Below are 24,279 nucleotides of genomic sequence, written 5' to 3'. Positions count from 1 at the left end.
TTCATCACTGTATTCACCTCTCTTCCCCTGCCCTGTAGAAAAATTTTCATTTTGTCTGGATTATTTTGTTGTTACTAATGGGGTGATGGTTTTTACTATCCTTCCACATCTTGACCAGAAGCAGAAGTCTCAAAAGAAGTAGCCTGTTACTTAAACTGATTGTTCTGGACTGGCACGTCACTCTGTGATCCAGGTGTCTGAGAGGCGCTCGTTTGAGAAGTCTGTCTACTCTCAGCAGGGAGCTATCTTATCTGTGTACAGATTAGAGTATTACCTCAAGCTTTCTTCTGTCTGGTTTGCATCTCTGGCCAAAGCTACCTTTTGTATCTTTCTATATTCTTCCTTCATCAAGCCATTCTCTGATTTTTAAAAAAATATTTATTTATTTATTTGGCTGTGACTGGTCTTTGTTGCGGCGTGCAGGATCTTTTACTTGTGGTGTGCAGAATCTTTAGTTGCAGCATGCAGGGTCTTTAGTTGTAGCATACGAACTCTTAGTTGTGGCATGTGGGATCTAGTTCCCTGGCCAGGGATCAAACCTGGGACCCCTATGTTGGGAGTGTGGAGTCTTAGCCACTGGACCACCAGGGAAGTCCTGCCATTTTATGATTTTTAAAACAAGATGATTTATAGTAAGTATGTAGGTTTCTCTATTTCTAAAAGCCTATAGGAAATCTGCAAAGCAGTGTTTCTGCTATATCAGAAACAGATGTCTAGAGACCTTCAAGATGGTGGAAGAGTAAGACGCGGAGATCACCTTCCTCCCCACAAATACATCAGAAATACATCTATGGAACAACTCCTACAGAACACCTACTGAACGCTGGCAGAAGACCTCATACCTCCCAAAAGGCAAGAAACTCCCCCACGTACCTGGGTAGGGCAAAAGAAAAAAGGAAACACAGAGACAAGAATAGGGACAGGACCTGCACCTCTGGGAGGGAGCTGTGAAGGAGTAAAAGTTGCCACACGCTAGGAAGCCCCTTCACTGGCGGAGACTGCGGGTGGCGGGGGGAAGCTTCAGAGCCACGGAGGAGAGTGCAGCAACAGGGGTGCAGAGGGCAAAGCGGAGAGACTCCTGCACAGAGGATCGGTGCCAACCAGCACTCATCAGCCTGAGAGTCTTCTCTGCTCACCTGCCGGGACGCTTGGTGGCTGGGAGCTGAGGCTCAGGCTTCGGAGGTCAGATCCCAGGGAGAGGACTGGGGTTGGCTATGTGAACACAGCCTGGAGGGGGCTAGTGTGCCACAGCTAGCCAGCAGGGAGTCCAGGGAAAAGTCTGGAACTGCTGAAGAGTCAAGAGACCTTTGTTTCGCGGTGCGCGAGGAGAGGGGATTCAGAGCACCGCCTAAACGAGCTCCAGAGACGGGTGCGAGCTGTGGCTATCAGCACGGACCTGAGATGGGCATGACATGCTAAGTCTGCTGCTGCAGTCACCAAGAAGCCTGTGTGCAAGCACAGGTTAGTATCCACACCTGCCCTCCCAGGAGCCTGTGCAGCCCGCCACTGCCAGGTTCCCGTGATCCAGGGACAACTTCCCCAGGAGAACGCACTGCACGCCTCAGGCTGGTGCAACGTCACGCTGGCCTCTGCCCCCAGAGGCTCACCCCGCATCCGTACCCCTCCCTCCCCCCAGACTGAGTGAGCCAGAGACCCCTAATCAGCGGCTCCTTTAACCCCATCCTGTCTGAGCAAAGAACAGACGCACTCAGGTGCCCTACATGCAGAGCTGGGGCCAAATCCAAAGCTAAACCCCGGGAGCTGTGCGAACAAAGAAGAGAAAGGGAAATCTCTCCCAGCATCCTCAGGAGCAGCAGATTAAATCTCCACAATCAACTTGATGTACCCTGCATCTCTGGAATACCTGAATAGACAACGAATCATCCCAAATTGAGGCGGTGGACTTTGGGAGCAAAGATTTTTTTTTTTTTTTCCTTTTTCTCTTTTTGTGAGTGTGTATGTGTATGCTTCCATTTGTGATTTTGTCTGTATAGCTTTGCTTTTACCATTTGTCCTAGGGTTCTGTCTGTCCTTTTTTTTTTGTTTTGTTTTTGTATAATTTTTAGTGCTTGTTATCATTGGTAGATTTGTTTTTTGGTTTGGTTGCTCTCTTCTTTCTTTCTTTTTTTAAAAATTATTTTAAATTTTTAATAATTAAAAAAAATTTATGTTAATAACTTATTTTATTTATGTACTTTTCTTTCTTTCTTTCTTTCTTTCTTTCTTTCTTTCTTTCCTTTCTTTCCTTTCTTTCTTCTTTTCTCCCTTTTATTCTGAGGCGTTCGGATGACAGGGTCTTGGTGGTCCGGCTGGGTGTCAGGCCTATGCCTCTGAGGTGGGAGAGCCAAGGTCAGGACATTGGTCCACCAGACACCTCCAGGCTACATGTAATATCAAACGGCAAAAATCTCCCAGAGATCTCCATCTAAACGCCAAGACCCAGCTCCACACAACGACCAGCAAGCTACAGTGCTGGACACCCTATACCAAACAACTAACAAGACAGGAACACAACCCCACCTACTAGCAGAAAGGCTGCGTAAAATCGTAATAAAGTCACAGACACCCCAAAACACACCACCAGATGCGGACCTGCCCACCAGAAAGACAAGATCCAGCCTTGTCCACCAGAACACAGGCACTAGGGCCCTCCACCAGGAAGCCTACACAACCCACTGAGCCAACCTTAGCCACTGGGGACAGAACCAAAAACAACAGGAACTACGAACTGGCAGCCTGTGAAAAGGAGACCCCAAACATAGTAAGTTAAGCAGAATGAGAAGACAGAGAAACACAGCAGATGAAGGAGCGAGGTAAAAACCCACCAGACCAAACAAATGAAGAGGACATAGGCAGTCTACCTGAGAAAGAATTCAGAGTAATGATAGTAAAGATGACCCAAATCTTGGAAATAGAATGGAGAAAATACAAGAAACGTTTAACAAGGGCCTAGAAGAACTACAGAGCAAAGAAACAATGATGAATAACACAATAAATGAAGTTAAAAATTCTCTAGAAGGAATCAATACCAGAATAACTGAGGCAGAAGAATGGAGAAGTGACCTAGAAGATAAAATAGTGGAAATAACTACTACAGAGCAGAATAAAGAAAAAAGAATTAAAAGAATTGAGGACAGTCTCAGAGACCTCTAGGACAACATGAAACACACCAACATTTGAATTATAAGGGTCTCAAAAGAAGAGAAAATGAAAGGGAATGAGAAAATATTTGAAGAGGTTATAGTTGAAAACTTCCCTAATATGGGAAAGGAAATAATCAAGTCCAGGCAGTGCAGAGAGTCCCATACAGGATAAATCCAAGGAGAAACCTGCCAAGACACGTATTAATCAAACTATCAAAAATTAAATACAAAGAAAACATATTAAAAGCGGCAAGGGAAAAGCAACAAATAACATACAAGGGAATCCCCATAAGGTTAACAGCTCATCTTTCAGCAGAAACTCTGCAAGCCAGAAGGGGGTGGCAGGACATATTTTAAATGATGAAAGGGAAAAACCTACAACCAAGATTACTCTACCCAGCAAGGATCTCATTCAAATTCGATGGAGAAATTAAAACCTTTACAGACAAGCAAAAGCTAAGAGAATTCAGCACCACCAAACCAGCTTTACAACAAATGCTAAAGGAACTTCTCTAGGCAGGAAACACAAGAGAAGGAGAAGACCTACAATAACAAACCCAAAACAATTAAGAAAATGGGAATAGGAACATACATATCAATAATTACCTTAAATGTAAATGGATTAAATGCTCCAACCAAAAGACATAGACTGGCTGAATGGCTACAAACAAGACCCATATATATGCTGTCTACAAGAGACCCACTTCTGACCTAGGGACACATACAGACTGAAAGTGAGGGGATGGAAAAAGATATTCCATGCAAATGGAAATCAAAAGAAAGTTGGAGTAGCAATTCTCATATCAGACAAAATAGACTTTAAAATAAAGTCTATCACAAGAGAAAAAAAAAGACACTACATAATGATCAAAGGATCACTCCAAGAAGAAGTTATAACAAATGTAAATATTTATGCACCCAACATAGGAGCACCTCAATACATAAGGCAACTGCTAAAGGCTATGAAAGAGGAAATCAACAGTAACACAATAATAGTGGGGGACTTTAACACCTCACTTACACCAATGGACAGATCATCCAAACAGAAAATTAATAAGGAAACACAAGCTTTAAATGACACAATAGACCAGATAGATTTAGTTGTTTATAGGACATTCCATCCAAAACCAGCAGATTACACTTTCTTCTCAAGTGCTCATGTAACATTCTCCAGGATAGACCATATCTTGGTTCACAAATCAAGCCTTGGTAAATTTAAGAAAATTGAAATCATATCAAGTGTCTTTTCTGACCATAACTCTATGAGACTAGATATCAGTTACAGAAAAAATCTGTAAAAAGTACAAGTACATGGAGGCTAAACAATACACTACTTAATAACCAAGAGATCACTGAAGAAATCAAACAGGAAATCAAAAATTACCTGGAAACAAATGACAATGAAAACACGACGACCCAAAACCTATGAGATGCAGAAACAGCATTTCTAAGAGGGAGGTTTATAGCAATACAATCCTACCTTCAGAAACAAGAAACATCTCAAATAAACAACTTAACCTTACACCTAAAGCAATTAGAGAAAGAAGAACAAAAAAACCCTAAAGTTAGGAGGGAAAGAAATCATGAAGATCAGATCAGAAATAAATGAAAAAGAAATGAAGGAAACAAAAGCAAAGATCAATAAAACTAAAAGCTGGTTCTTTCAGAAGATAAACAAAATTGATAAACCAGTAGCCAGATTCATCAAGAAAAAAAGGGAGAAGACTCAAATCAATAGAATTAGAGGGGGCTTCCCTGGTGGTTCAGTGGTTGAGAATCTGCCTGCTAATGCAGGGGACATGGGTTCGAACCCTGGTCTGGGAGGATCCCACATGCCGTGGAGCGACTAAGCCTGTGCACCACAACTAATGAGCCTGTGCATCTGGAGCCTGTGCTCTGCAACAAGAGAGGCCGTGATAGAGGCCCGCGCACCGCGATGAAGAGTGGCCCCAGGTTGCCACAACTAGAAGAAAGCCATCGCACAGAAACAAAGATGCAACACAGCAAAAATAAATTAATTAATAAACTCCTACCCCAACATCTTCTAAAAAAAAAAAAAAATAGAATTAGAGGGCTTCCCTGGTGGCGCAGTGGTTGGGAGTCCCCCTGCCGATGCAGGGGACGCGGGTTCGTGCCCTGGTCTGGGAGGATCCCACGTGCCGCGGAGCGGCTGGACCCGTGAGCCGTGGCCACTGGGCCTGCGTGTCTGGAGCCTGTGCTCCGCAACGGGAGAGGCCACACAGTGAGAGGCCCACGTACAGAAAAATACATACATACATACATACATATACATACATACATACATAAATAAATGAATAAAAATCGTCCAGCAAACAAAAGCCCAGGACCAGATGGCTTCACAGGCGCATTCTATCAAACATTTAGAGAAGAGCTATCCTTCTCAAACTCTTCCAAAATGTAGCAGAGGGAGGAACACTCCCAAACTCATTCTATGAGGCCACCATCACCCTGATACCAAAACCAGACACAGGTGTCAGAAAGAAAGAAAACTACAGGCCAATATCACTGATGAACATAGACACAAAAATCCTCAACAAATTACAGGCAAACAGAATCCAACAGCACATTAAAAGCATCATACACCATGATCAAGTGGAGTTTATCCCAGGAATGCCAGGATTCTTCAGTATACGCAAATAAATCAAAGTGATACACCATATTAACAAATAGAAGAATAAAAACCATACAGTCATATCAATAGATGCAGAAAAAGCTTTGGACAAAATTCAACACCCATTTATGATTAAAACCCTCCAGAAAGTAGGCATAGAGGGAACTTATCTTGACATAATAAAGGCCATATATGACAAACCCACAGACAACATCATTCTCAATGGTGAAAAACTGAAACCATTTCCACTAAGATCAGGAAGAAGACAAGGTTGCCCACTCTCACCACTATTATTCAACATAGTTTTGGAATTTTTAGCCACAACAGAGAATAAAAAGAAATAAAAGGAATCCAAATCGGAAAAGAAGAAGTAAAACGGTCACTGTTTGCAGATTACATGATACTATACGTAGAGAATCCTGAGGATGCTACCAGAAAACTACTAGAGCTAATCAGTGAATTTGGTAAAGTAGCAGGATACAAAATTAATGCACAGCAATCTCTTGCATTCCTATACACTAATGATGAAAAATCTGAAAAAGAAATTAAGGAAACACTCTCGTTTACCACTGCAACAAAAAGAATAAAATACCTAGGAATAAACCTACCTAAGGAGACAAAAGATCTGTATGAAGAAAACTATAAGACACCGCTGAAAGAAATTAAAGATGATACAAACAGATGGAGAGATACACCATGTTCTTGGATTGGAAGAATCAGCATTGTGAAAACGACTGTACTACCTAAAGCAATCTACAGATTCAATGCAATCCCTATCAAACGACCACTGGCATTTTTCACAGAACTAGAGCAAAAAACTTCACAATTTGTTTGGAAACACAAAAGACCCCGAATAGCCAAAGCAATCTTGAGAAAGAAAAACGGAGCTGGAGGAATCAGGCTCCCTGACTTCAGACTATACTACAAAGCTACAGTAAACAAGACAGTCTGGTACTGGCACAAAAACAGAAATAGAGATCAATGGGACAGGATAGAAAGCCCAGAGATAAACCCACGCACATATGGTCACCTTATCTTTGATAAAGGAGGCAAGAATATACAATGAAGAAAAGACAGCCTCTTCAACAAGTGATGCTGACAAAACTGGACAGCTACATATAAAAGAATGAAATTAGAGCACTCTCTAACACCATACACAAAAATAAATTCATAATTGATTAAAGACCTAAATGTAAGGCCAGGCACTGTAAACCTCTTAGAGGAAAACATAGGCAGGACACTGTATGACATAAATCACAGCAAGATCCTTTTTGACTCACCTCCTAGAGAAATGGAAATAAAAACAAAGATAAGGAAATGGGACCTAATGAAACTTAAAAGATTTTTGCACAGCAAAGGAAACCATAAACAAAATGAAAAGACAACCCTCAGAATGGGAGAAAATATATGCAAATGAAACAACTGACAAAGGATTAATCTCCAAAATTTACAAGCAGCTCATGCAGCTCAATATCAAAAAATACAAACAATCCAATCCAAAAATGGGCAGAAGATCTAAATAGACATTTCTCCAAAGAAGATATACAGATTGCCAACAAAAACATGAAAGAATGCTCAACATCACTAATCATTAGGGAGATGCAAATCAAAACTACAGTGAGGTATCACCTCACACCAGTCAGAATGGCCGTCGTCAAAAAATCTACAAACAATAAATGCTGGAGAGGGTGTGGAGAAAAGGGAACCCTCTTGCACTGTTGGTGGGAATGTAAATTGATACAGCCACTATGGAGAACAGTATGGAGGTTCATTAGAAAAATAGAAATAGAACTACCATATGACCCAGCAATCCCACTACTGGGCACGTACCCTGAAAAAACCATAATTCAAAAAGAGTCATGTACCACAATGTTCACTGCAGCTCTATTTACAATAGCCAGGACATGGAAGCAACCTAAGTGTCCATCGACAGATGAATGGATAAAGAAGATGTGGCACATATACAATGGAATATTACTCAGCCATAAAAAGAAACGAAATTGAGCTATTTGTAGTGAGGTGGATGGACCCAGAGTCTGTCATACAGAGTGAAGTAAGTCAGAAAGAGAAAAACAAATACCACATGCTAACACATATATATGGAATCTAAAACAAACCAAAAAAGTGGTTATGGAGAATCTAGAGGCAGGACGGGAATAAAGACATAAAGACGCAGACCTACTAGAGAATGGACTTGAGGACACGGGGAGGGGGAAGTGTAAGCTGGGACAAAGTGAGCAAGTGGCATGGACTTATATATACTCCCAAATGTAAAATAGATAGCTAGTGGGAAGCAGCCACATAGCACAGGGAGATCAGCTCTGTGCTTTGTGACCACCTAGAGGGGTGGGATAGGGAGGGTGGGATGGAGGGAGATGCAAGAGGGAAGAGATATGGGGATATATGTATATGTATAGCTGATTCACTTTGTTATAAAGCAGAAACTAACTCAACATTGTAAAGCAATTATTCTCCAATAAAGTTGTTTAAAAAAAAAAAAGAAACGGATGTCTGTTGCTGTGGTGGAAAAACAGGTTGACTACCTGCTTCTCAGAGATACTGTACTCTGGGCCTGAAGTCACTCTGAGGGCATTTCACAAAACCTTTCTAGGCCTCAGTATCCTAGGTTCTAACATGAGGGTTTGGATTAAATGATCTCTGACTATCTTCCAGGTCTAAACTTCAGATATGGGTAGCTCCAAAGTCTCTTAAATGAGCTTCAGACAACTGAGTCAATAAATTTGACCAAAGTAATACATGCCATTGCCCTTTAAGTGACCTAGTTCTGATTTGTCTGGACCTAAGGCTAGAATTGGCCGTACCTGGTCTTAGACTGGGTAGGTTGTCCCATCCTTATATTACATTTTTCACCTCTAGCCCTGTGGATACAGAATAGGAAGCAGCCTCAAAGTGCTGCCAATAAAAGTTCTTGCCAGACCAGAGTCAAGTCAGGAGATAACAACTGTTCTCTTCTGGTTTAAACCTCTTTGTACCAGAAAACATCAACCTAAATATTCTAACATCCCTTGAAGATTTAAAAATATGGTTTTTGTTTAAATAATCAAAATAATTTTTGGCGTCATAGTAGCAACACTATAGTACCCCTAAGATATGGTGCAAAAACTTAGGTAAATTCCTCATAAGAGGCTCTTCAGGGAAGTCAGGGAATTAGAGTTGCATACTTAATAGTTCAAGGAATTTGTCCCTGTTGCCAATGGCTGTGCTTTCCAACAGACTTCGCTTTCTCCCATGAATCTTCAGTTCTGCTGGGACTTGATGACGCTCTTAATAATCAAATAACAATAACTCTTTCGAGGCTACTTAATGAGCTTTAGATTTTAAAAAGCACATGTGCACATCTTATCTCATAGACTGATGACAGTCTTTTCGTGATATGATACTGGAACTGGCTGTGGATCTGGTCCAAAGTCACATTGCTCATGGAATTCAACCAGGCCAGCAAAATCAAGGTTCTGATTTGTGCTGGAGTGAGTGTCAGTGTCTGAAACAAGCTTTCAGTCAAAATTTGACTGTGGCTTTATTCTTTGCAGAACATGAGATTTTTAGAAATATTCTGAATAAAGGAAAGTCTTCCAAGATCAAATATCTGTGGAAAATGATCCTCCTCCACTCTTAAAGGATCACAATGAATGCTCATATTTATTAATGGCTCTTCAATAAAGAAAATTATTTACCTTTTTTGTTGTTGTTCAGCCTAAGAGTTCCACAAATTATTTGGTTATAATAAATTTTTTCCTACATTGGAAGCACTGGAATCCTCTGAGATTAAGTTAACCTGACAAACCCTGAACAGGAAATCATGTGTGGAAGTGATGCCAAGTGTGTTCTTACAAGACTCTATCCCATGTGTGAAGGTGTTCCTTGTTCAGGCACAGGAATAGGCTTGGAATAGCAGAGTGGCTGTGTCCGATGGATATATGGCCAAGAGATGCTGAGGCTCTGAAAGCTTGCCCTCATCTCTCTCTGACACAGTTAGCCTTGGTGACATAAGCTTGGGGCTGCATTTTTCTCATATGTATGAATTAATAGAGCCAAAATAAACAGAATTCCAAATGTAAAGGAAAAAGCTCATCAGTCCACTGCTGCTCTGTACCTAAAGCAAAAGTTCTATACGAAATCACTTCTGTAAGTAGCCATTTCTACCTGGGCTTCCGGGGAATAGGAAACCATTTTGTTAACTGCTGTACTCGGTAATTCAGGAGATGTAATTTATGAGCTGTTCCAGAGGCCAAGAACAGAATTATCCCAGCAGAAAATACAGCACTTGAAGAGTAATGAAATCCCCACTCCGAAGCAAAAGGAAAAAGCAGATATTGAGAGTCTTAGAGTCTATTTTTTTTTTTTTTTTTGTACAATTATTTATTTATTTATTTTTAGCCGTGTTGGGTCTTCATTGCTGCATGCGGGCTTTCTCTAGTGGCGGTGAGCAGGGGCTACTCTTCTATGCGGTGTGTGGACTTATCATTGCGGTGGCTTCTCGTTGCAGAGCACAGGTTCTAGGCACACGGGCTTCAGCCGTTGTGGTGCGAGGGCTCAGTAGTTGTGGCTCGCGGGCTCTAGAGCTCAGGCTCAGTAGTTGTGGTGCACGGGCTTAGTTGCCCTGTGGCATGTGGGATCTTCCCGGACCAGGGCTCGAACCCATGTCCCCTGCATTGACAGGCAGATTCTTAAGCATTGCACCACCAGGGAAGTCCCGAGAGTCTTAAGAGTCTATTAGCAAAATATATTAAATGCACACGTACTGAGGTGATGGGTAATGTTAAAGTTGGCCTAAGTTGCCTATTGATGTTTTTTTTTTGAATTTTTTTTCACATCTTTATTGGAGTATAAATGCTTTACAATGTTGTGTTAGTTTCTACTGTACAACAAAGTGAATCACCTATACGTATACATATATCCCCACATCCCCTCCCTCTTGAGCCTCCCTCCCACCCTCCCTATCCCATCCCTCTAGGTGGTCACAAAGCACCAAGCTGATCTCCCTGTGCTGTGCAGCTGCTTCCCACTAGCTATCTATTCTACATTTGGTAGTGTATATATGTCTATGCCAATCTCTCCCTTCATCCCAGCTTCCCCTTCCCCGCAACGTCCTCAAGTCCATTCTCTATGTCTGCATCTTTATTCCTGCCCTGCCACAAGGTTCATCATTACCGCTTTTTAAAATTCTATATATATGTGTTAGCATACGGTATTTCTTTTTCTCTTTTTTTTATACAGCAGGCTCTTATTAGTCATCAGTTTTATACACATTACTTTATACATTTCAATCGCAATCGCCCAATTAATCACAGCACCCCCCCACACCCCCACGGCTTTCCGCCTTTGGTGTCCATACATTTGTTCTCTATATCTGTGTCTCTATTTCTTCCCTGCAAACCAGTTCATCTGTACCATTTTTCTAGGTTTCACATATATGCGTTAATATACAATATTTGTTTTTCTATTTGACTTACTTCACTCTGTATGACAGTCTCTAGATCCATCCACGTCTCAACAAATGACCCAATTTCATTCCTTTTTATGGCGGAGTAATATTCCATTGTATATATGTACCACATCTTCTTTATCCATTCGTCTGTCGATGGGCATTTAGGTTGCTTCCATGACCTGGCTGTTGTAAATAGTGCTGCAATGAACATTGGGGTGCATGTGTCTTTTTGAATTATGGTTTTCTCAGGTATATGCCCAGTAGTGGGATTGCTGGATCATACGGTAATTCTATTTTTAGTTTTTTAAGGAACCTCCATACTGTTCTCCATAGTGGCTGTATCAAATTACATTCCCACCAACAGTGCAAGAAGTTTCCCTTTTCTCCACACCCTCTCCAGCATTTGTTGTTTGTAGATTTTCTGATGATGCCCATTCTAACTGGTGTGAGGTGATACCACATTGCAGTTTTGATTTGCATTTCTCTAATAATTAGTGATGTTGAGCAGCTTTTCATGTGCTTCTTGGCCATCTGTATGTCTTCTTTGGAGAAATGTCTATTTAGGTCTTCTACCCATTTTTGGATTGGGTTATTTGTTTTTTTAATATTGAGCTGCATGAGCTGCTTGTAAATTTTGGAGATTAATCCTTTGTCAGTTGCTGCATTTGCAAATATTTTCTCTCATTCTGAGGGTTGTCTTTTCGTCTTGTTTATGGTTTCCTTTGCTGTGCAAAATCTTTTAAGTTTCATTAGGTCCCATTTGTTTATTTTTGTTTTTATTTCCATTACTCTAGGAGGTGGATCAAAAAAGATCTTGCTGTGATTTATGTCAAAGAGTGTTCTTCCTACGTTTTCCGCTAAGAGTTTTATAGTGTCCAGTCTTACATTTAGGTCTCTAATCAATTTTGAGGTTATTTTTGTGTATGGTGTTGGGGAGTGTTCTAATTTTATTCTTTTACATGTAGCTGTCCCGTTTTCGTGGCACCACTTATTGAAGAGACTATCTTTTCTCCATTGTATATCCTTGCCTCCTTTGTCATAGATTAGTTGACCATAGGTGCATGGGTTTATCTCTGGGGTTTCTATCTTGTTCCATTGATCTATGTTTCTGTTTTTGTACTGGTACCATATTGTCTTGATTACTGTGGCTTTGTAGTATAGTCTGAAGTCAGGGAGTCTGATTCCTCCAGCTCCGTTTTTTTTCCCTCAAGACTGCTTTGGCTATTTGGGGTCTTTTGTGTCTCCATACAAATTTTAGGACTTTTTGTTCTAGTTCTGTAAAAAATGCCATTGGTAATTTGATACGGATTGCATTGAATCTGTAGATTGCTTTGGGTAGCATAGTCATTTTCACAATATTGATTCTTCCAATCCAAGAACATGGTATATCTCTCCATCTGTTTGTATCATCTTTAATTTCTTTCATCAGTGTCTTATACTTTTCTGCATCCAGGTCTTTTGTCTCCCTAGGTAGTTTTATTCCTAGGTATTTTATTCTTTTTGTTGCAATGGTAAATGGGAGTGTTTCCTTAATTTCTCTTTCAGACTTTTCATCATTAGTGTATAGGAATGCAAGAGACTTCTGTGCATTAATTTTGTATCCTGATACTTTGCCAAATTCATTATTAGCTCTAGTAGTTTTCTGGTGGCATCTTTAGGATTCTCTATGTTTAGTATCATGTCATCTGCAAACAGTGACAGTTTTACTTCTTCTTTTCCAATTTGTATTCCTTTTATTTTTTTTCTTCTCTGATTGTCGTTGCTAGGACTTCCAAAACTATGTTGAATAAGAGTGGTGAGAGTAGACATCCTTGTCTTCCTCCTGATCTTAGAGGAAATGCTTTCAGTTTTTCTCCACTGAGAATGATGTTTGCTGTGGGTTTGTCGAATATGGCCTTTATTATGTTGAGGTAGGTTCCCTCTATGCCCACTTTCTGGAGAGTTTTTATCATAAACGGGCGTTGAATTTTGTCAAAAGCTTTTTCTGCATCTATTGAGATGATCATATGGTTTTTATTCTTCAGTTTGTTAATATGGTGTATCACATTGATTGATTTGTGTATATTGAAGAATCCTTGCATCCCTAGGATAAATCCCACTTGATCATGGTGTATGATCCTTTTAATGTGCTGTTGGATTCTGTTTGCTAGTATCTTGTTGAGGACTTTTGCACATATATTCATCAGTGTTATTGGTCTGTAATTTTCTTTTTTTGTAGTAACTTTGTCTGGTTTTGGTATCAGGGTGATGGTGGCCTCATAGAATGAGTTTGGGAGTGTTCCTCCCTCTGCAAATTTTTTGAAGAGTTTGAGAAGGATGGGTGTTAGCTCTTCTCTAAATGTTTGATAGACTTCACCTATGAAGCTGTCTGGTCCTGGGCTTTTGTTTGTTGGAAGATTTTTAAACACAGTTTCAATTTCATTACTTGTGATTGGTCTGTTCATATTTTCTATTTCTTCCTGGTTCAGTCTTGGAAGGTTATACCTTTCTAAGAATTTGTCCATTTCTTCCAGGTTGTCTATTTTATTGGCATAGAGTTGCTTGTAGTAGTCTCTTATGATGCTTTATGTTTTTGCAGTGTCCATTGTAACCTCTCCTTTTTCATTTCTAATTTTATTAATTTGAGTCCTCTCCCTCTTTTTTTTGATGTGTCTGGCTAATCAATTATCAATTTTGTTTATCTTCTCAAAGAACCAGCTTTTAGTTTTATTGATCTTTGCTGTTGTTTTCTTTGTTTCTATTTCATGTATTTCTGCTCTGATCTATGATTTCTTTCCTTCTGCTAACTTTGGGTGTTGTTTGTTCTTTCTCTAGTTCCTTTAGGTGTAAGGTTAGATTGTTTATTTGAGATTTTTCTTGTTTCTTGAGGTAGGCTTGTATAGCTATCAACTTCCCTCTTAGAACAGCTTTCGCTGCATCCCATAGGTTTTGGATCATCGTGTTTTCATTGTCATTTTTCTCTAGGTATTTTTTGATTTCATCTTTGATTTCTTCAGTGATCTCTTGGTTATTTAGTAACCTATTGTTTAGCCTCCATGTGTTTGTGTTTTTTACATTTTTTTCCTTGTAATTCATTTCTAATCTCATAGTGTTGTGGTCAGAAAAGACACTTGATATGTTTTCAGTTTTCTTAAATTTACTGAAGCTTGATTTGTGACCCAAGATGTGATCTATCCTGGAGAATGTTCCGTGCGCACTTGAGAAGAAAGTGTAATCTGCTGTTTTGGGATGGAATGTCCTATAAATATCAATTAAATCCATCTGGTCTATTGTGTCATTTAAAGCTTCTGTTTCCTTATTTATTTTCATTTTGGATGATCTGTCCATTGGTGTAAGTGAGGTGTTAAAGTCCCCCACTATTATTGTGTTACTGTCAATTTCCTCTTTTATGGCCTTTAGCTGTTGCCTTATGTATTGAGGTGCTCCTATGTTGGGTGCATATATATTTATAATTGTTAGATCTTCTTGTTGGATTGATCCCTTGATCATTATGTAGTGTCCTTCATTGTCTCTTGTAACATTCTTTATTTTAAAGTCTATTTTATCTGATATGAGTATTGCTACTCCAGCTTTCTTTTGATTTCCATTTGCATGGAATATCTTTTTCCATCCCCTCACTTTCTGTCTGAATGTGTCCCTAGGTCTGAAGTGGGTCCCTAGTAGACAGCATATAGATGGGTCTTGTCTTTGTATCCATTCAGCAAGCCTGTGTCTTTTGGTTGGAGCATTTAATCCGTTCACATTTAAGGTAATTATCGATATGTATGTTCCTATGACCATTTTCTTAATTGTTTTGGGTTTGTTTGTTTTGTTTTGTTTTGTTTTTTGCAGTACATGAGCCTCTCACTGTTGCGGCCTATCCCGTTGCGGAGCACAGGCTCTGGGTGCGCAGGCTCAGCAGCCATGGCTCACGGGCCCAGCTTCTCCGCGGCATGTGGGATCTTCCTGGACTGGGGCACGAACCGGTGTCCTCTGCATCGGCAGGCAGACTCTCAACCACTGCGCCACCAGGGAAGCCCTTGGGTTTGTTTTTGTAGGTTTTTTCTTCTCTTGTGTTTCCCACTTAGAGAAGTTCCTTTAGCATTTGTTGTAGAGCTGGTTTGGTGGTGCTGAATTCTCTTAGCTTTTGCTTGTCTGTAAAGCTTTTGATTTCTCCATCGAATCTGAATGAGATCCTTGCTGGTTGTAGTTTCTTTCCTTTCATCACTTTAAGTATATCATGCCACTCCCTTCTGGCTTGTAGAGTTTCTGCTGAGAAATCAGCTGTTAACCTTATGGGAGTTCCCTTGTATGTTATTTGTCATTTTTCCCTTGCTGCTTTCAATAATTTTTCTTTGTCTTTAATTTTTGCCAATTTGATTACTATGTGTCTCGGCGTGTTTCTCCTTGGGTTTATCCTGTATGGGACTCTCTGCGCTTCCTGGACTTGGGTGGCTATTTCCTTTTCCATGTTAGTGAAGTTTTTGACTATTATCTCTTCAAAGATTTTCTCTGGTCCTTTTTCTCTCTCTTCTCCTTCTGGGACCCCTATAATGCGAATGTTGTTGCGTTTATTGTTGCCCCAGAGGTCTCTTAGGCTGTCTTCATTTTTTTTCATTCTTTTTTCTTTATTCTGTTCCGCAGCAGTGAATTCCACCATTCTGTCTTCCAGGTCACTTATCAGTTCTTCTGCCTCAGTTATTCTGCTATTGATTCCTTCTAGTGTATTTTTCATTTCAGTTATTGTATTGTTCTTCTCTGTTTGTTCTTTAATTCTTCTAGGTCTTTGTTAAACATTTCTTGGATCTTCTCAGTCTTTGCCTCCATTCTTTTTCCGAGGTCCTGGATCATCTTCACTATCATTATTCTGAATTCTTTTTCTGGAAGGTTGCTTATCTCCACTTCATTTAGTTGTTTTTCTGGGGTTTTATCTTGTTCCTTCATCTGGTACATAGCCCTCTGCCTTTTCATCTTGTCTATCTTTTTGTGAATGTGGTTTATGTTCCACAGGCTGCAGGATTGTAGATCTTCTTGCTTCTGCTCTCTGCCCTCTGGTAGATTAGGCTATCTAAGAGGCTTGTGCAAGTTTCCTGATCAATGTGCTACTTTTTGGATCAGGCCCTGTTGATAATCTAAAATTCTCTGGAATATGCTGACAGTTCAGTGGTTAGGACTCGGCGCTTTCACTGCCGGGGCCTGGGTTTGATCCCTGGTCGGGGAACTAAGATCTCACAAGCAACATGGCACAGCCCAAATTCATCTGGACTCTCCAAGGGGGCGAATGGGCACAAGAGGCCTCTGCTGGTACCAAGGCTCTGGTTCCTTCTAGAGTTCAGGTGAAGCAGGGAAGTCTGCTCTGGGTCCCTTTATGGTCATCCAAACTGTCAGCTAGATTCCAGTGCCCAGAAGCTTCTCTGCTGAGTCAGTGCCCCGCCCACAACGTCCTTCCCTATTGATGTTTTAATGTTTGGACTATTTGGGTTCTTTCCCGTGTCACTCTCCCATAGTTAACCTTGACTTTGTTGTTGACCTAACCTGAGCCTTGCATACTTTCTACATCAGGAAAAGTTTAGGAATTTATAAAGCAAAGTAACAAGACTCTGAGATTGGTTACAGTAATAGTTACTTTCCTGTTAGGAATTTTGAATCTAAAACAAAACAAGAAGATCAGGCTTGTATATGGTAGGCAGCTTGTGAATCTACAACACAGTGTAGGCGCAAGGCACTGAAAAGGAAAGTTTGCAGAAATGGGGCCAATTCACAGTATTTAAATAGCCAATCTGCTTCTAACACACATTTCTGGACAAATATCTTGAGATGAATTAAACATATTGACAGAGTATTAAGTTGCTTAGGTGGAAGAAATTTAGAGGGAAATGGGAAAGGGGAAACAGAGAATGTATCCATACACACAGTTCTAAAAAAGTACAAACTATCTTTTTTATCTCCATTAGGTAATGATTTAATGGAAATTTTAATGATAACATAGCCCAAAGATTATTGTAAAAGTATAGAACTTATATTAACTATCATAAAGAATCTATTTAGTCCTAGGAATGCAGAATGGCTATATTTATTTCAACAAAGAAGCAATTAAACTTTGCCTCTTTGCAAACACAGATTGGTATTTAAGTATCTAATTTAGCCTACTTACAGAGCAAGCTGCTGAGAGATTTGCAGGGTAAAATTCATGGTTTCATTGGGAATTGCCTATTTTGATTACAGGCATCCACTTGCTTTGTTGGTACTAGCTATTCTTAATATGTAGGAAGGCCAAAATACTACTGGATAATCAATTACCAGGCCTTAAATAAAAATAGGTGAAGTAAACAGTCTAGTTCTGCTGGAAAGTATTTCTTCCCCTACAAAATTACCTCTTTGCATGCTTTAACTGATGTCTTTAATTCTACAATTAGAAATATATTGCTTTTAATTCATATTAAAAAGTAAACAGAAGAGCTATTCTAGCATATTAAACCTTTTCTGTCAGTTGAAAAATAGATTAATGTATCACAATAAACTCTTTCAACTACTGACACTCAAGGAGAATAAATTTGCCAAATCCTTTCCTGAAATCAGGCTTTGAAGGGGAAAGTAGCATGATCTTTAGAACACTGAATGCCAAGGAGCTGCCAGTAATAGGAGGTGAGAATATCCAAGACCATTCTTCCTTATTAATAGTATTTTTCCAACAGTGCTTGTTATAAATACTCTCCCCAACCCCAGTTTAAAAAGTTGACCCTAAAAAGTCTCTGGGGTTGTGTTTGAATTTTTAGAACCATCATATTCTCAAACCTTGCCAAATAAAAGCAGTATTCTCACCTAAAAAACACTTCAGATCCCTTTAGCATCACTCAGTGCCTAGGGTTTCCTGTACTTCTGGACATTGCCATTCATTCAACAAACGCCTAAGGATGGTAAGACACTTCTGTAGTCCTCCGGCCTAGAATGGGAAAACAGTGGGAGAGACAATTCATGAGCAATGCATTGCTGTCTTTATGGCCTCGCTGTCTAGTCCTCTCTGAAATTATCATATGTGGCTCTTTAAATGTTTATTTTGTTTATTTGTTTTGCTTTGAACGTGCAGTTTTTAAGTTAATTAGATTATCTGTGGCTTTAAAGAAAAATGCAAATATTTTCCTAGGATCTGTTAACAATAAGCAAACAAATGTGATTTTTAAGGAATTTACTTTGAGGTTTAATTGTATAAACTTACATATAAATTTGACTCCATGGTGAGTTGTCCCACGTGCATTGTCCATGAAAAAGTTTTGGAAAGACCAGAAGAATTTTCCTGCCTAGTGACTAGACCCGGACCCTGCTGGGAGGAAGCCACAGTCTCAGATTCTTCATGTGTGATGACAGATGGGCTGAGTACAGGGGGATACCCAGGAGTCCTTTTACTAAGTTCCCTAGTTTAGAACTCATTTGACAAATGTGGTTCCCATTTATGGAAAGAATTCACAAACATGATCAGTTTTTTATTTTTGCAAATGTCAAAAATCACAGAATTAAAAAGGAGGAGTAGGAGTTTCCCTGGTGGCGCAGTGGTTGAGAGTCCGCCTGCCGATGCAGAGGACGCGGGTTCGTGCCCCGGTCCGGGAGGATCCCACGTGCCGCGCGGAGCAGGTGAGCCCGTGGGCCATGGCCGCTGAGCCTGCGCGTCCAGAGCCTGTGCTCCGCAACGGGAGAGGCCACAACAGTGAGAGGCCCACGTACCGCAAAAAAAAAAAAAAAAAAGAGGAGGAGTAAATTTGAAGCCTGTTTGATTAATGAAAAAACTAGGACTCAGAACGAGAACCATCCACTGGGCCCAGAGCTAAAACAACTTGCCATAGCTTTATTGGAAACCAGCATCAGGAGAACCCAGGACCCCACACTTTCCCATCCAGACTACTGGTTCACGTCCAGCAAAGGGAATTTTGTCCCCTGGAAGGTTGCAGACTGATGGATTCAAGATTAAGTAAATCTAACTGGCAAATAGTGAAGTGCCTCAATAATTTTTTTTCTGCCTCAATAATTTTTGACAGTTGATTTTGTGTTATTGTAATACCCTGAACAACCAGGGATCACCTGGTTAAGGGTGACCCCTAAAGAGAGGACTTAAAGTATTTTTTAAATTGTGTCATGAGATAGAATTCTTTTATTTCTAAAATTAGGTTATATACCTAATAACCTAATAGGAATCTTATTTCTTTCTTCATGTAGCCAAGATATTTTTTAAAATTGTTCTTTAGACTGTAATGTAATGATCTGGGGAGGAGTTTTTCCAACATGGATGATCTTTTAAACCAATGTCTGCGTGCCACTTTTTTTCAGCTTCCATCAGATTCAATTTGTAATCTCAACTGTAAATTGGCCCTATTGCTGTTCAGAATGTCTTTATATTATAAGTGGACTAGAGTACCAGCCTGACTTGGGGAGAAATTATTTCATCCCAGTTGTAGAACTTGCAGCGTCCTGCAGGTCTTCTTCATAACCTGAAGCATTCATTTACCACAATATATAGAGGAGTACTGAACAATTGCTGTCTGGAGGTGTATGCCTTTCTTAACATATAAAGATGACCGATGGTTATTAGTCCATCATCGAGATCTAAAATGTATTTTTTTTTACAGCCTTCATGGTAAACTCACCTGCTGCTCTTTTCCAGATGGCTGCCTAGGGGACAGTTGGAGAGAAACTGAGTGGTCCATACAACCACCAACCCCATGACCCTTGGCTCATCTGGTCTAGCCAAACAAGTTTTCATGGGGAAAAACTAGAACAAAAACAAAAAAAAAAACCTTTCATACAGTGCCTTTAACTGTGGTTCTATCGGTAGAGATTAAGTTATAGAACCACTAGCTGCATCACCAAATTTAGTCAAAGTACTTGCAATGAACTTTCTCTCTGATTCAGCAGTACTGAATTTCATTTTGTTTTTCCCAGTTTCAAAAAAAGTCTCAACCAAAAGGAGAGGAGGAAATCTTTCTAATATCTGGACAAACCTTAAATAACTTTTCAGATTATGAATTATATGTATACAGCTGACTTGATTTCTGTGTAAGTAGCTGTGTGTATACTTTAAAGCCCAAGGACTAGGAGCTGGGGATGACAGGAGAGAAAGCATTTGTTTCAGAGGTAGACAACAAGGCCCTCTCTGCTTGTCCTGTATCAGGGTCTCGTTCCCGGCAGTTCCCTCAACTGTGACAAATTGATTCGGCTTCATAGCCTTTATGTTTCTGGTGATGAAAATGTATTTCTCTTGCCCATCTTCCTTCACTCTGGTTCGAATTCCTATGTTGCAGTCTGACAGTATAGCAGGAAGAATAAAAAGAGTTACACTTTTGAAGCTCTGTTGCCTAACTAGGTTTTGCAGTAACTGGGCTGGTGACATGTTCTCTAGACATCACCCATAACACAGGATTGTCTCTCTAGGAATGGTCACTTGCAAAGATTGGTTTTGCCTAGCATTAGCCAAACGATGCATGGAGTTTCTACATGACTTATTTTTTTATTTAGGTAAAATTCATATACATAAAATTTACCATTTTAACCATCTGAAAGTGTACAGATGGCTTTTGTGGCTTTTTGTACATTTATAGCATTGTGCAGCCATCACCACTGTCTAATTCTAGAACATTTTCATCACTCCATAAGGAAACCTCAAGCCCCTTAAGCAGTTACTCCCCATTCCCCCTTCACTCCAGCCCCTGGCAACCACTAGTCTGCTTTCTGTCTTTATGGACTTGCATATTCTAGATATTTCATATAAATGGAATCATGCAATGTGTGGCTTTTGTATCTGGCTTTTTTCACTTACCATAATGTTTTCAAGGTGCATCCATGTTGTAGCATGTATTGGTACTTCATTCCTTTTTATGTACTGTATGGATGTACCAAGTTTTGTTTATCCATTCTTCAGTTGATGGACATTTGAGCTCTTTAGACATTTCGGCTATTGTGAATAGTTCTGCTATAAACATACGTGTACAAATTTTTGTTTGAATATCTGTTTTCAGTTCTTTTGTGTATATACCTAGGAGTAGAATTGCTGTGTCATATGGTATTTCTATGTTAACTTTCTGAGAAACCTTCAAACTGTTTCCACAAGTACCTGCACTGTTTTACATTCTTACCAGCAATGTATGAGGGTTCCAATTTCTCTACATCCTTACCAACACTTTGTTAATTTTCTTTTTTTTTATTATAGCCATCCTAGTGGAAGGTAAAGTGATATCTTACTGTGCTTTTGACTTGCATTCCCCTAATGTTAAGCATTTTTTTCAGTGCTTATTGACCATTTTTATATCTTCTTTGGAGCAATGTCTATTCAATTCCTTTGCCCATAGTTTTAATTGGCTTTTTGTTCTTTCGTTGTTGAGTTGTAAGAGTTCTATTCCAGATACTACACCCTTATCAGATATGTGATTTTTAAATATTTTTTCCTATTCTGTGGGTTGTCTTTTCACTTTCTTGATAGTGTCCTTTGATACTTCTACATGGCTTTTACAGAGCTGGACCTATGTGAAATTTGAAGTGTCTTTAGTCAGACTTCCAGCTTCCTCATCACTCTTATGATACATTCCCAAAGGGCCAGAAAAAAAAAATGCTTTCTCCTAAATTCATTCACAGTGGTGTTTAAATGACTGATAAGACTTAATAACTTTTCCTCCTACCAAAGGTATCAGCCTCACAGTAGGTAAAAAGGAAGCAAAGGTAGTTGTGAAATTTCAGGCATAGATGGGTACAGTGGGCTGGGAGCACGGAATGCCTTTCTGTTGCTCCCGAAATTATACTAATTTAACATCTCCAATTCTACTTCATATAAAGTTTCTAGTCCTGAGTCTAATGTTTTACAAAAGCCAGTGATGCCCTCTGTGACGCTTTCTACTAAGTTTCTGTGGCCTTTGTCAGGCAGACACCATGCCAAGCACATCAGTAAATACATCTCAACATGTTCTGCTCTTAAATAGTCTGTGGTTCAGATGCTTTTGGAAAAAATGGACCATTTCATTGAAACTCACCTGTAGGACTTGGAGATCACCTCTGAGCTCTCATCTGTATGTTAGCCCTAGATGTCTTCAGAGCACCATGAACTCCACTGAACATATTTGCATTTTCTTATTCAGTATTCCTGAATCAGGTTGTCCTGGGGTTGAAAAATATCCATGATGTCCTAGCCTTCCATGCCGGCAGGGGCACCCATTTGGGCCTTCTCTGCCATTTCCTGCACACGATTCTTTATTTTAGCATCATGGATGCTGCTGACAGCTCTAAGGATTATGCTTGAAGACAAAACCTAAATTACCCTAATCAGCCCTCTCTGAGGCTGGCAGGTATGCAGTGCTCTCACAGAGCGTTGGTGATATACAATCTGTCGTGAATAGAGATCTTTTCAGCTGCTCTGGCAGGGCCACCTGCCGTCTGTGCCCCACTTCCTGCCAGGAAGCTCAGTGACCTTCAGCGGCCAAAGCCAAGTGATTAGAAAACTGGTAGCATTTGTGCCAGGAGCTCAGTCTCTGTGGGTTTTGTTTGCAGCAATAGAAAATCAGGAAGCCCCAGAAAAGAACTGCGGAGATGTGTTCTCCTTATCCAAAGATACAGGGAAGAGATTCTGCCTGTACTAAGGTAGTGAAAAAAAACCTTGTGGTGAATTTTTCTTTTCCCAGACCTGCATGCCTAATATTTGGCCAATAAGTTTCTCAAAATAAACAAGCACTTTTGAGCTGCTTACCCATTTAGTAATGAAAGGGGAGACAGAAGCATCTAATAAGATAAATCTAAAAGTTAAAAACCAGACCAAATTAGCAATGAATAATTGGAAATTGAAAAAATTTTAAATACCATTAAAAATATGGAATCAAAGGGATAAATCTGATAAAGATGTGTAAGACCTGTGCGATAAAAAGTGCAAAACATCTGAGAGAAGTTAAAGATCAAAATAAATGGAAAGCTGTATCATATTCATGCATCAGATGATTCAATATAGCTAAGATGTCCATTCTCCCTAAAATGATCTACAGATTCAATGCAATTCGAATCAAAATTCCAGTAGACTTTTTTATAGAAATTGACTAAAATTCTAAACTTTATATGAAAGTGCAAAGGACCTAGGATAACCAAAGCAACTTTGAAAAAAAACAAAGTTAGAAGACTAATGCTAACTGATTTCAAGATTTACAAAGCTACAGTATGAAGATATTGTAGCAATGGTGTAAAGATAGATCAATAGGACAGAATAGAGGGTCCAGAAATAGACCCACTCACATATAGACAACTTACTTTCAACAAAGATACAGGGCTTCCCTGGTGGCACAGTGGTTGAGAGTCCACCTGCCGATGCAGGGGACACGGGTTCGTGCCCCGGGCCAGGAAGATCCCACATGCTGCGGAGTGGCTGGGCCCGTGAGCCATGGCCACTGAGCCTGCGTGTCCGGAGCCTGTGCACCGCAATGGGAGAGGCGACAACAGTGAGAGGCCCACGTACTGCAAAAAAAAAAAAAAAAAGCTAAAATTAATAAGACTGGTCATACCAAATAATGATGAGGATTTAGAAGAACTGAAACTTTCATACACTACTGGTTAGAATATAATTCGGTATAACCACTTTAGATAATAGTCTGGCAGTTTCTTTAAAAGCTTGCACACCCATGAGAGAGAGAGAGATTTGCACACCCATGTTCCTAGCAGCACTGTTTCATACTAGCCAAAAGGTTGAAGCAACCCAAATGTCCCTGGACAGATGAATGGATAAACAGAATGTGGTATATGCAGACAATGGAATATTATTCAGCCTTAAAAAGGAAAGCAATTCTGTCACATGCTGCATGAATGAAACTTGAAGACATTATGCTAAGTGAAATAAACCAGTCACAAAAAGATAAATATTGTATGATTTACTAATATGAGGTATCTAAAGTAGTCAAATTCATAGAAACAGAGAATAAAATGGTGGTTACTAGGGGTTGTGGGGAGGGAAAAAGGGGAGTTGTTGCATAATTGATATAGAGTTCAGATTTGCAAGATGAAAAAGTCTGGAGAACTGTTTCGCAATGTGTTAACACATTGTCCATATAAAGACTTGTATACAA

The 24,279-nt window shown here is 39.8% G+C and overlaps 1 long non-coding RNA gene across 2 annotated transcripts in view; it reads left to right on the top strand.

Moving 5' to 3' along the window:
- LOC149749553 (uncharacterized) overlaps positions 1-24,279 on the top strand; it is a 172,305-nt gene that overhangs the window by 57,442 nt on the left and 90,584 nt on the right. The window lies entirely within an intron of this gene.

The sequence above is a fragment of the Delphinapterus leucas genome, chromosome 3 (genome assembly GCF_059928025.1).
Source record: "Delphinapterus leucas isolate spDelLeu-1000000601 "Yukka" chromosome 3, BTC_Dleu_Yukka2, whole genome shotgun sequence".
Classification (NCBI taxonomy): domain Eukaryota; kingdom Metazoa; phylum Chordata; class Mammalia; order Artiodactyla; family Monodontidae; genus Delphinapterus; species Delphinapterus leucas.
Note: the sequence above shows the minus strand (reverse complement) of the source record. Positions and strands in the feature narration are given on the sequence as shown.